Source organism: Panthera tigris, chromosome C2, assembly GCF_018350195.1.
Source record: "Panthera tigris isolate Pti1 chromosome C2, P.tigris_Pti1_mat1.1, whole genome shotgun sequence".
Classification (NCBI taxonomy): Eukaryota; Metazoa; Chordata; class Mammalia; order Carnivora; family Felidae; genus Panthera; species Panthera tigris.
Window position 1 is genome coordinate 53,070,163 of NC_056668.1, and position 11,717 is coordinate 53,081,879.

Below are 11,717 nucleotides of genomic sequence, written 5' to 3' on the forward strand. Positions count from 1 at the left end.
CTGTGGTTAATGAGGCATAAAAATCTGACCTGTCCAGCCAGTGACAACCTATTCTCCTTTCTCCTCTGATGCTTTGCTGTGCAAAATTTCAGGGCAGTGACTCAACTAGTTGCACCGGTTTCTGGTCTTACCTTCCTGAAAATTAACCACTTGTCTTCCAAACTATTTTGTCACCCTTTTCTGTCCACTGAATGCCACATACCTATATCCACATTATGCTTGAAAGTGCTTTTCCTTGCCTCGGGCCCAGTTTTGTCTTGATGAAAGGGTTCAATATGCCAACAGTGATTATGTCAGAATTTTCCAGATTCAAAAATCAACCAAAAATTTCAGAGTGTTTTACTCAGAAAAATAAAAACAAAGCAAATGTCAAGACACATCCAATTTAAGATGCAATGAGTGAACAATGCAATTCGCTTATTGGATTGTCAAACTATATATATTAATATATATATTATGATCCTGTATTTTACACAAAACAAATATCTCCATTCTGAGAGAACATACATAAAAATGGCTAACAAATATTAGTTCCTCAATGAAGTAGAAGCATAGTGAAAAATTTTTGTTTTGGTAGTATAACTGATTTTATACTACACTTCGTTTTTCATATTATGTATTAATAGTGTTCTTTAAACAAGCATGGATCACTTCAGTAATTTTTTTAAAAAGAAAAGCAACAGAGAAATTCAAAAATACAGAACTAGATAACCAAAGATGAAATTAATCATCACAGAGGAAGGTGCATACAATTTTTTCCCAATTCATCTGATAATTCCTAACCCTCAGGCTTGCTACAGGCAGAATTTCCAAATAGAAACAGTATTTCAATAAGAAGAACAAGGAATGTTTAGGAAAAAAAATATTTTTATCAGTTCTGATAACATATAAAGTCACTAACGGAGATTATTTCTCCTAGTTTTACAAAGCAAACCTCTCTATGAAAGAAACAAGACTACCAAATATAAAGAGAGTGGGAGTGAGAAGTACAGGTCCTTTAGAATGCTATGGAATCATGAGTCACTCGGTAGAGATCTGAGGCCTCTGTTCAGAACACATTTTCTCCTTTTACTTCCCACACTGCACCAGCACAGAACTTTGGTGCAGGGCTCCTGGTCTGAGGTCCATGGTCCCCAAAGCATTCTTGAATAAAGAGAATTCAGGAAGTTTATAAACTTGGATGAGCAAAAAGTTACTTCTCTGTTTCATCAAAATCAAATTGAAATTGAACATTCCTTCAATTACAAATGTTGGCAACAACCACTGTCACATCAGCAGGACCTGCAGCTTTCCCACCAAGAAATCACAGGTATTTTTATATCATATTAAAGTTGTATGCACCTCAAAACATTATTTATGCACATTACCACTTCAAAATTACAGTGGTTGTTATGTCTGCTACTAGATCTTATTATTTAATGTTTTAATATAGCAGCACAAATGTGTTTTAAACAATATTTTGACAACTGCATTTTATGATTCTTGATTCCCTCAAATTCTCATACGTTTTATATATAGATCTAAATATATTCTCCTATGAAGGGGGCTGCCTACAGATTTGTCAATTCACCAGATTGCTGAAAATGCCCATGGCACAAAGTTAAGAACACATCTTGCTGCCCTGTACTCCTAAATGGCCAATTCCCTTTAGATGCCTCTCCTCTTGTTCCCACATTGCCAGTGGAAACCCCTATCCAAGGCCTTACCACAAAATCATCATCATCAGTGCCTTGTTTCTCCCACTACTGCCCAGCACAGTGACTGACAAAGAATATACGTGCAAGAGAAGATTTTGCAAGTGAAATGAAGGAGCAATACAATGAAGGCACTGGGTTCCCTGAAGTAGAGAGAGTAGCAATAGTGAAATAATTCATAGCCTTTGCTCAACTCAATCCCTATCAACACCATTAACAGAACTAAATTCTGACAGTTTGAGACTGGTTTGGTACCCTAAAATTACACTGAAAGTCTAGAATATTCACATTTTCCCCAGGGAGCATTAATCTGTTTTCCTCATATCCATAACACATCCATAACATAGTCTTCTTTGGTCAGAGTTGTAAATATATGTATATACACATACCTACATATAAGAGTATGTATACACACACACACGTACATATACATGTTTGAGTGTATATGTGTGTACCTTTCTTCTAAATGTATGCTTCTAGACTGTTAGGATTAAGGATTGTAGCAGACTAATGGCTTTTGACTTTTCCTAGAGAAGAAGTGACAACCTGCCAGAAGCTAGTGATTACCTCGGCTCAATTTTATAGGTTCTTTGATACTTGAGGATAAATGAAGATACCTCCATCCCCATGCACTAATGGGAATTGCTTTCTTTGTGATCCACAGGAAAAATAAACCTCATTAAATAAGCAAACTTAAAAAAAAATAAAGTAACTGAATGTAAAAAAACACTTTTGGAAAAGAAGAGACAAAAGCTAATAATATACATTTGTGGGGAAGCCAAATATACGTTTTCCTTAAAGTTTACAGTTGAATTTACTCTTTGTTCAAGGAGCAAAGGAATCCAAATATTAAAGATTTCTAAAAGAGGCATGAATTTGTTCAAGGAAGCAAAGTTTTGACATTTTCATTTTTGTTAGATGATTTTTAGAATTCAGAACAAGAAGTTCTGTTAATGATGGACAGGCTAGTTACCTCAAAAGATCCTGTAATTTTTTAAATCACTGAATCCACCATAATGTTTGGCAACACATTTTACACATAGTAAGTACTCACAGTGTGTTCAAATGAATTAATGGTTTATTGTCTGAACACACCTGTCATCGCCAGTGGCATAAAACAGGATCACATGAGATAAATCTCAGTTACTCTATTTGAGATTAAACCTCTGAGAGGCATACTTCACTGGTACAGATTCTTTCTACTATTCTGGTAAGACTTCTTGATGAAAAGGCTAATGCATCACCAAAACTGATTTAGGGATGACAAAATCCATATGACTGCATTTTTCAGCCCCACTTGCAGATTATTAGCTGCTTTGCAAGAATTATCACAGCTTTTTGTTTTGGTCTTAGATCGTCCTGTACCTAGAAATCATATTGTTAGCTCCACATTTTCCCAGGCATTTGAATCTAAAATCTGCAATAACACTGCTACTAACGAAACACATTGTCCTCAAATGCACTGACTGGTTAAAAAAATAAAACAAAATCAATAACCTGCATAGTTGGGTTCTAACCCTAATTAATCAGATAATAATATTTCTGTGTGCTACATGGATTCTTAGGTCCCATTGAAGTTTTCAAATTCTATGCCCCTGTGAGGTCAGAAATGGATGATCAACAGACACCTGTCACATCTGACTCTGTGCTGTCAGGGATCACTGCCAGCTCCCGAACAGCACTACTCCCAAGTCCCGCTTGACATCAGATGGCAGGACAGGATCATTAAAGTCCTAGATTATAACCAGTCAGCTATTCCTAGAGCAATGCTCATTACTAAACAATTCAGTTAAACTGAGCAAAGGCTGAAAGACACCATCCTACACACAGGCTCATGTATGTTTGAGTGTGAGAAACATTTTAAAGACGGAAGCAAAATCAGTGCAGGCAAAGGATGTGATTCAGGGATGGCATGAAGCAGAGATGCTTTAAAAAATTATACCTGTGTTTCTAAAAGAAGCGTGTAGAGACTGAACTGGGGTACTAAAATGAAAATGGTCTGCTTTGGTTAAACTTAGGACTGGGGAGTAAAGAAGCATGAGAACAGTCTGAAAATGTATTAAATGCCGCTGGAAACCAAAGCAAAGATTGTTCTGTGTGGATCATGTGGGGATGTGAGCCGGTCAAGAGCCTGCACATCACCCTGCCTGCAGGTACTAAAGCAACAATTCTCTAGGGCAACACCTTTTTACCCCTTCAAAGATTACTGCTGCCTAACTTGGTGTTTCTCATAGTTAGCATTGGCTAATTATAGTAAGTAGCACGTTCAGTGACATATCATAAAAAAAATGCACAGTTAAAGGGGCGCCTGGGTGGCTCAGTCAGTTGGGCGTCCAACTTCATCTCAAGTCATGATCTCGTGGCTTGTGGGTTTAAGCCCCACATCAGGCTCTGTGCTGACAGCTTGAAGCCTGGAGCCTGCTTTGGATTCTGTGTCTCCCTTTCTCTCTCGGCCCCTCCCCTGCTCAGCTCTGTCTCTCTCTTCTTCAAAAATAAATAAACATTAATTTTTTTAATGCACCGTAGCTAAACTAAAATGTAATTGGGAGAAATAATTCCTTAGGCTCCTATGGAGCCAACAAGTCAAATGATGCTGCAAAAATTGCATATCACCAGTTACCCATCAATTGCAGATTAATGTGTAGGTTCACACTGGCCTTAGCTGAGCCAGTCACCATAGAAAACACCTGCTATGAAATGCACAGGGCCAGAGTTTTCATTACAAAGCCAGAAAAACTAACCTACAGACCTTTTGCCCTTCGCTGCTTGAAAAACCTAATAAAGCACAGAGCATATTACTGATATTGTTGCTACACTAAGAAGTATTCTGAGGACACATGTTGAGAAGTTATGAGAAATTTTACAAAAAACTAAAATAGGGGCGCCTGGGTGGCTCAGTCGGTTGGGCAGCCGACTTCGGCTCAGGTCATGATCTCGCGGTCCGTGAGTTCGAGCCCCGCGTCGGGCTCTGTGCTGACCCGCTCAGAGCCTGGACCCTGTTTCAGATTCTGTGTTTCCCTCTCTCTGACCCTCCCCTGTTCATGCTCTGTCTCTCTCTGTCTCAAAAATAAATAAACGTTAAAAAAATAAAAAATAAAAAATAAACTAAAATAGAAGTGGACAGTGAGTTACCTCCAGTACTTTTTACTTTAGATTCTGTGTTTCCCTAATTCAGCATAAGGAACAACTTGTTCATTAATGTGATCTATTGCATGGCCATCTCCAGATTTTGATATCCCCTCCAATATTTAAAAAGGACTAGAGAGTATATAGTGTGGACTAAGGGGGAAAAGTAACCAGAAACTGACACTGTAGCTTGGTTGCTTGTTTCTTCCGTTTTGTTTTAATTGCCACGTTAATTAACCATTTACCAGTAAGGATCACCTGGTGTAGATAGCGGTGAGGACAAGATGGGATGCTTTCGTACAATTTCTGGCCTGCTAGCTAAAGTTCTATCGTTTTCTTTCCTATTCAAAAGAAAAAGCTTATGAGGATGTAAATAATGGGAGTGACATTATTACAGGAATGACTTTGGATCCACATCCATTTATAAAGCTGTAGACTGCAAACTTTAGTTCTTTAACCAAGACACCACATTCTCTCTGGTTCTCCTTTGTCTCTTTGATCTTTCTCAGCTTCCTTTGGGATTTTTCTCATCTCCCCTCATCTGTTACTATTGGTGGCATCTCAGGACAGTCCTTGGACAGTTAGTTTCTCTTACCGGTCTACATTACATCCTTCATTGTCTTATCCTTATCTCATTGTCATGTAGTCCCATGGCTTCAAATACCATCTATATGCCAATGACTCTTAGATTTCAATACAGCCCAGACCTCTTCTTTGAAGTGCTGATTTAAATATTCAATTGCCTAACCACGACCTGGATGTTTGCCATCTCAAACTTAACAGGTCTAAAATGGGCTTCTGATCTTCCATGTCCCATTCTACACATCCCATGTGCCAAACATGCTTTTCTGGTCCCCCAGCTAGTCAGGCCCAAATTGCTGGAATCATTTTTATTCCTTTCTCAAATCCCATTCTCTTTTACATCCTACATTTGGTTATAAATTCTGTCACCTATATGATCAAAATACATCCAGAATCTAACTCCATTCAGTGTTACTACCTTAGTCCAAGGCATCATCATTTCTTTCCAGGATTATTGTAATGGCCTCCTAATCATTCTCCTGACTTTTGCCCTTGCTCCCCTCCCATATATTGTCAACATAGAGGCAGAGTGATCCCTTTGAAATGAAAGTCAGATCATGACACTCCTTTGTTCAAAAAGCTCCAAAGGCTTCCCATGTGTTCAGAGTAAACATCAAGGCCTCCCAACAGCTCATGAGGTTCTATATTTCTGGTCCTCGATTACCGCTTTGACCAAGGATACAATTGGATCCAGTTAAACAGTCCTATCCCTTTTTCTCTGACACCCCAAATCTCTTTTTTCTCAGAGGTTCTGCACTCTTCCTGTTTGGTATGTTCCTCTTTCAGATATTTACATGACCAAGTCCCCATCACTTCATTCGGGTCTTTTACTCAAATGTCACCTTCTCAGTTGGTGCCTTCACTAACACCCTATCAAAAAATGCAACATCCCATACAACCTCTCCTCTCTTTTTTCTTTCATTTTTTCCCTAATATTTATTACCATCCAACTAATTGTGCATAGTATTTGTCTAGTTTATACTGTCTGTCTCTTCACAATAGAAAATGGGCTCCAAGGGGAGGGGGATATTGTATCCTTCTGTTTTGATCACTGTTACCTCAAGCATTTAAAAAGTACCTGGCACATAATAACAGCTCAAGACTTGTCAAATAAAAAAAAGTAGTAACTAATGATTTGGGACCTATCTCATAACTGTTGATAGAAATCATTATTCTAGAGTGATGGTTCAGACATAAGTAAAACAGATTAACATTGTAAGGACTGGACTTGGTTCAAAATGGTACAGTGTATCCCAATAGTTCCCTCATTGCCAAGACATAGCTAATGAGGCAAACAGTACTAAAGATTGAATTTTTTTGTTTTTATATTTATGTAGTTGGAGCAAGATATAAAGCTATATATGTAAAAAATACCTTATGCCTTTTTGTAGTAAATCCTCTGCTCTCTTAGTTTTTAGAAAGCATTGATACAATTCCAATTCCTAAAGTTTTGCCTTTTCTGGAATGTTGTATAAATGAAATCATGCAGTGTGTACCCCTTTCTTGTATGGCTTCTTTCCCTTAGCACGAGGCCTTTTCATATTTATATTGTTATGTAGAATTTCTACATTGGTTTGGGTTTTGCATCTCTCTATTTTTCTCTATTTAGTTACCCTGGTACTGTTGTAAGACCACATATGCATAGTCCATTTATTGGCTTTCTATTCTGTTAGACTAATCTGTATCTCTCCTTATGCCATTACCACGCTTTCTTGATTACTATCACTTTGTATTAAGTCTTATAATCAGGTAGTCTGAATCTCATAAATTTGTTTCACTTTGCATTGTTTGGGTTATTTTAAGTCCTTTCAAATTCTGTAAAAATCTTAGACTCAGCTTGTCAATTTCTACAACGTGTGCGCACATGCACACACACACACACACACACACACAGCCAAGAATTTGATTTGGATTGTAGTAAATCTCAGATCAATCTGGGAAAAAATTGCCATCATAGCAATACAGAGTCTTTCAACCAATAATAATAGTACATATATAATAAATGCTATTTACTTAACTCCTCTGTAATTTCTATCAGCAATATTTTACAGTTTTTAGTCCTGCACATATTTTGTGACATTGGTTGCCAAATTAATAACATTATAAATGGTATTTTAAAATTTATTTTTTAAATTTTTTCTTAATTTTTTAAAATTTATTTTCTAAGTATTTATTGCCACTATATACATGTAAAATTGATTTTTGCATATTTATTTTGTATCTTGCCACCTTGTTAAACTCATTTATTAGTTCTAGTAGCTGTTTAACAATCAGATCCACTATAAATAAAGCCAGCTTTTTCTTTCAAATATATATACTTATTTTTAATTTTAATTTTTAAAAGAGCAATGGTAAAAAAAAGACATACATGCTTTTCTTGTTCCAAATCTTGAGGGATGGGAACTCAGTCCTTCACCATTAACGGTGATGTTAGCTATAGATTGACCTTCATCACGTTGAGGACATTTCATACCATTTTTAGTATTCTGGGAGTGTTTATCATGAATGAATGTAGAATTTTTTCAAATCTTTTTTTGACCTCTATTTATTTAGTCTGTTAATATAAATTCCTCTGATTGATTTTTGAATGTTGATCCAGCCCTACATTCCTGGGATGAATTTCACTTTGTTGTGATTTGATATCCTTTTTATAAATTGCTGGATTTGATTTGCTAATATTTCATTAATGATTTTTACATCAATATTAATGAATGATATTGGTCTCAAGTTTTCTTTTCTTATAATGTCTTAATCTGGTTTTGGTTTTAGGTTAATGCTGACCTCATAAAATGAGTAAATGGATGTTCTCTTCAGTTTTCTGGGGGAATTTGTTAGTATTGGTATAATTTATTGTTTAAATGTTTCATAGTATCCATTTCTGAAGCATGGATATATGTGTGGGAGTGGGGGCATGGACAAGGCTTTTAACTACATATTCAATAACTTTAATAGCTATAGTTTTACTAAGGTTATTTCTTGTCAGGTGTACTTTGGTAATTTTTGTCATTTAAGGAAGTATCCTAGTTTAACTAAGTCAGTGAGTTTTTTGTCACAAATTCGTTCAGAATACCCCTTTATTATTATTTTCATATCTGTAGAATTTATTGTGATGTGCTCTTTTTCAGTACTGATATTAGTTTTCTGAGCTTTCTGGCTATTAATTTCTACAAAGAACCAAGTTTTAGTTTCACTGGTTTTTCTCTATTATTTTTCTGATTTCTATATTATTGATTGTTGGTTTTATCTTTATTATTTCTTTTCCTCTTCTTCCTCAGTGTTTAATTTGCTCTTCTTTTGGGGAAGATAGATCACTGGGTTGACAGCTCCTTTTCTTTTTCTTTTTTTTAAGTTTATTTATTTATTTTGAGAGAGAGAGAGCACAAGGAGGTGAAGGGCAGAGAGAGAGGGTGGGGGAGGTGGGGGGGGGAGAGAGAGAGAGAATCCCAAGCAGGCTCCACACTGTCAGTGCAGAGCCCAACATGGGGCTCAAACCCATGAAATTTGAGATCATAACCTGAGCCGAAGTCAAGAGTTGGATGCTCAACTGACCAAGCCCCAACACCTCCTTTTCTAACATAAGGATTTAGCACTATACTACTTTAAATGTATTATACAAATTTTTAAATGTTTTAATTTTAATTCAATTTAAAATATTTTTAAATTTCCATTGGGATTGCTTCATTTACTCACATTATTTAGTATTGTGTTAATTTTAAAATATTTTAGGATTTTCTAGTAGACATATTTTGCTTTATGTATCATGAAGCTCTAATCATAAGTGGATACTCATTTAGTTTTGCTTTGTCTTCTAGATAAATTGACTCCTTTATTGGTATATAATAACCATTTTTATCCCTACTAAGTTCCTGTTCTTAAGTCTGCTTTGCCTGACATTAAAATACAGTGTGTGCTTGCTCTTGTTATCTTTCTCTCTCCACTCACATCTTTATCTCTTTTGTAAAATTAGTATTGCATGGTAGAAGAAAGAAGCTACGTCTTCTTTAAAATCTTCCTTAGGGCTAACTGTGCCTCTATAAATCACAGCTACTTTCACTTAAGTTTTAATAATATACTTAGTGGAAAAGTTTTATATGCTACAATTGTTGTTTAAAAATGATGAGTTACCTTCTTGGCTGAGGTTCAGTTTTACCTTTATAACTAATAGTAATAACAGTACCTATCACATAACAATAAGTTGCAATGTCTAGTAGATCGTAACAAGCAAATAATGTGTTCAATTAATGAACACCATCAAATGATATGCATTTTTTTGCTGGAGAAAGTATGAAGACAGACAATAAAAACACAGTGCTGGATCTGGGAGGAGGAGCCAAGATGGTGAAACAGCATGGAAGTTTTTTGTGTGTCTGGCATCTATGAAATACAGCCAGACCAACACTAAACCATCCTGCACACATAGAAAACTGATTTGAGGATTAACACAACACTCCGCACAACCTGAACCACAGAATTCAGCAGTACGTGGTGTGGAGAGGTGAACTTGGGGAGCGAGAAGCTGTGGGAAGGGAGGTGCATTTGCGGGCGGAAAGAGGATACAGATGGGGGTGGGGGAGGAGAATAAAGGAAAACACCCCTCCCCAAAACCAGCTGGAGAGAAAGTAGAAAATTGGAAACAGCCACAGGGACTAAACTAAAAACGGAGAAGGGAGAAAGGAGAAAGGAGAGGGTTTAAATTCCATTAAGAATGTAAACAAGGGGAGTGCAAAGTCTGCAACTCTGCAGCTCAATACCTGGTGGTGCTCTGATGGGAAGGGCAAATCCCCAGGACCAAAGTGGGGTCCGGGAGGTTCTTGGGCCACATGGGGAAGAGTGGTTCCACTGCTGGAAGGACATTTGGTGGAAACTGTTGAAGCCAAAAGCTTTCGTGAGAGAGTTTTTCTCTCACGAAATTTTTCTGGGGCGGGCTGGCACCCAGACACAGTCTCAGGCACCGGCAGCAGCAGGGTCCAGCAAGCGTTCCTGGGTGCAGCCGACATTCGGCCATTGCTCATTTGGCCATTGCTCGGTGAGACCCTTCTGCAGAGGGAAGGAACGGGTCAAAGCCCCAGTCCTTCAGAAGTAAGGGGCTGGGGAAAACAGCTGCATCTGAGACAAAACTCGTGAGAGAGGTTCTGCCTGGGGCTTGGTCATGGACAGTAAAAAGGCTGGGAGTGGACGAAAGCTGAAGACAGAGGACGGGTGTGTGATTGCTGATCAGAAAGAACAGAGTTCTGATACGAGACTGGGTAGCTGGGTCATGCCATTTTCACCGCTCCAGCGCATGCGCATACGCAACTATGAGCGCCACAACACTCCACCGCAGTAGGCTGGCAGTGCCATCTAGTGGAGAACGGAGCTGTTACACTAAGCCCTGCCCAACTGGCCCAACCTCGCTCTTCAAGAACAAAGCCTCACCTCCTGCTTAGTTTATGGACTATAAAGCGCTTCATAGTCTGACTTCTAGGGGAAAATGAAGTAATGTCAGTCCTATTTCAATCTGTTAGCAGGTCCATCTATTCAATTTTCTTTCTTTTTATTTCTCTTTTTCATTTCTGTTCTTTTTCTTGAATACAGAAAGAAAAAAATTCATTTTTATTTTCAATTTTTATTAAAAATATTTTTCTTTAATTTGTTTACTATATTTTTTACTTTTGTGTGTTTACTGTATTTTTTACTTTTGTGTAAACATTTTCAACTTCTATATTACTTCCATCATTATATTTCAGTCTACTTCAATGTATTCACTTTTTCAAACTTTCAATTTCCTTTTTTGTTTTTCTTTCTTCTCTTTTTCATTTCTTTTCTTTTTCTTGAATGCAGAAAAACTTCCTTTTTCCTTTCAATCTCTATTTAAATTTTTTTATTTCTTTACTGTATTTTTTAGTTTTATGTAATTTTTTTCAAATTCTATTTTACTTCCATAATTTTATTTTAGTCTACTACAGTATATTCACTTTTTCAAATTTTCAAACGATTTCCTTTTTTTTTTCTTTTTTCTCTTTTTCATTTCTTTTCTTTTTCTTGAATACAAAAAGAGAAAAATTCATTTTTATTTTTATTTTTATAAAAAATATGTTTCTCTAATTTTCTTCTACTATATCCCTTACTTTTGTGTAAAGTTTTTCAAATTCTATTTTACTCCCATCATTTCACTTCAGTCGACCTCAGTGTATTCATTTTTTCAAATTCTCAAACAATTTCTTTTTTTTTTCTATAACTTTTTTTTTAACTTCCTTTTTTTTCACCCCCTTTTTCTCTAATCTGTCAAACTACTTTCAACACGCAGACCAAAACACACCTAGGATCTAGCATCAT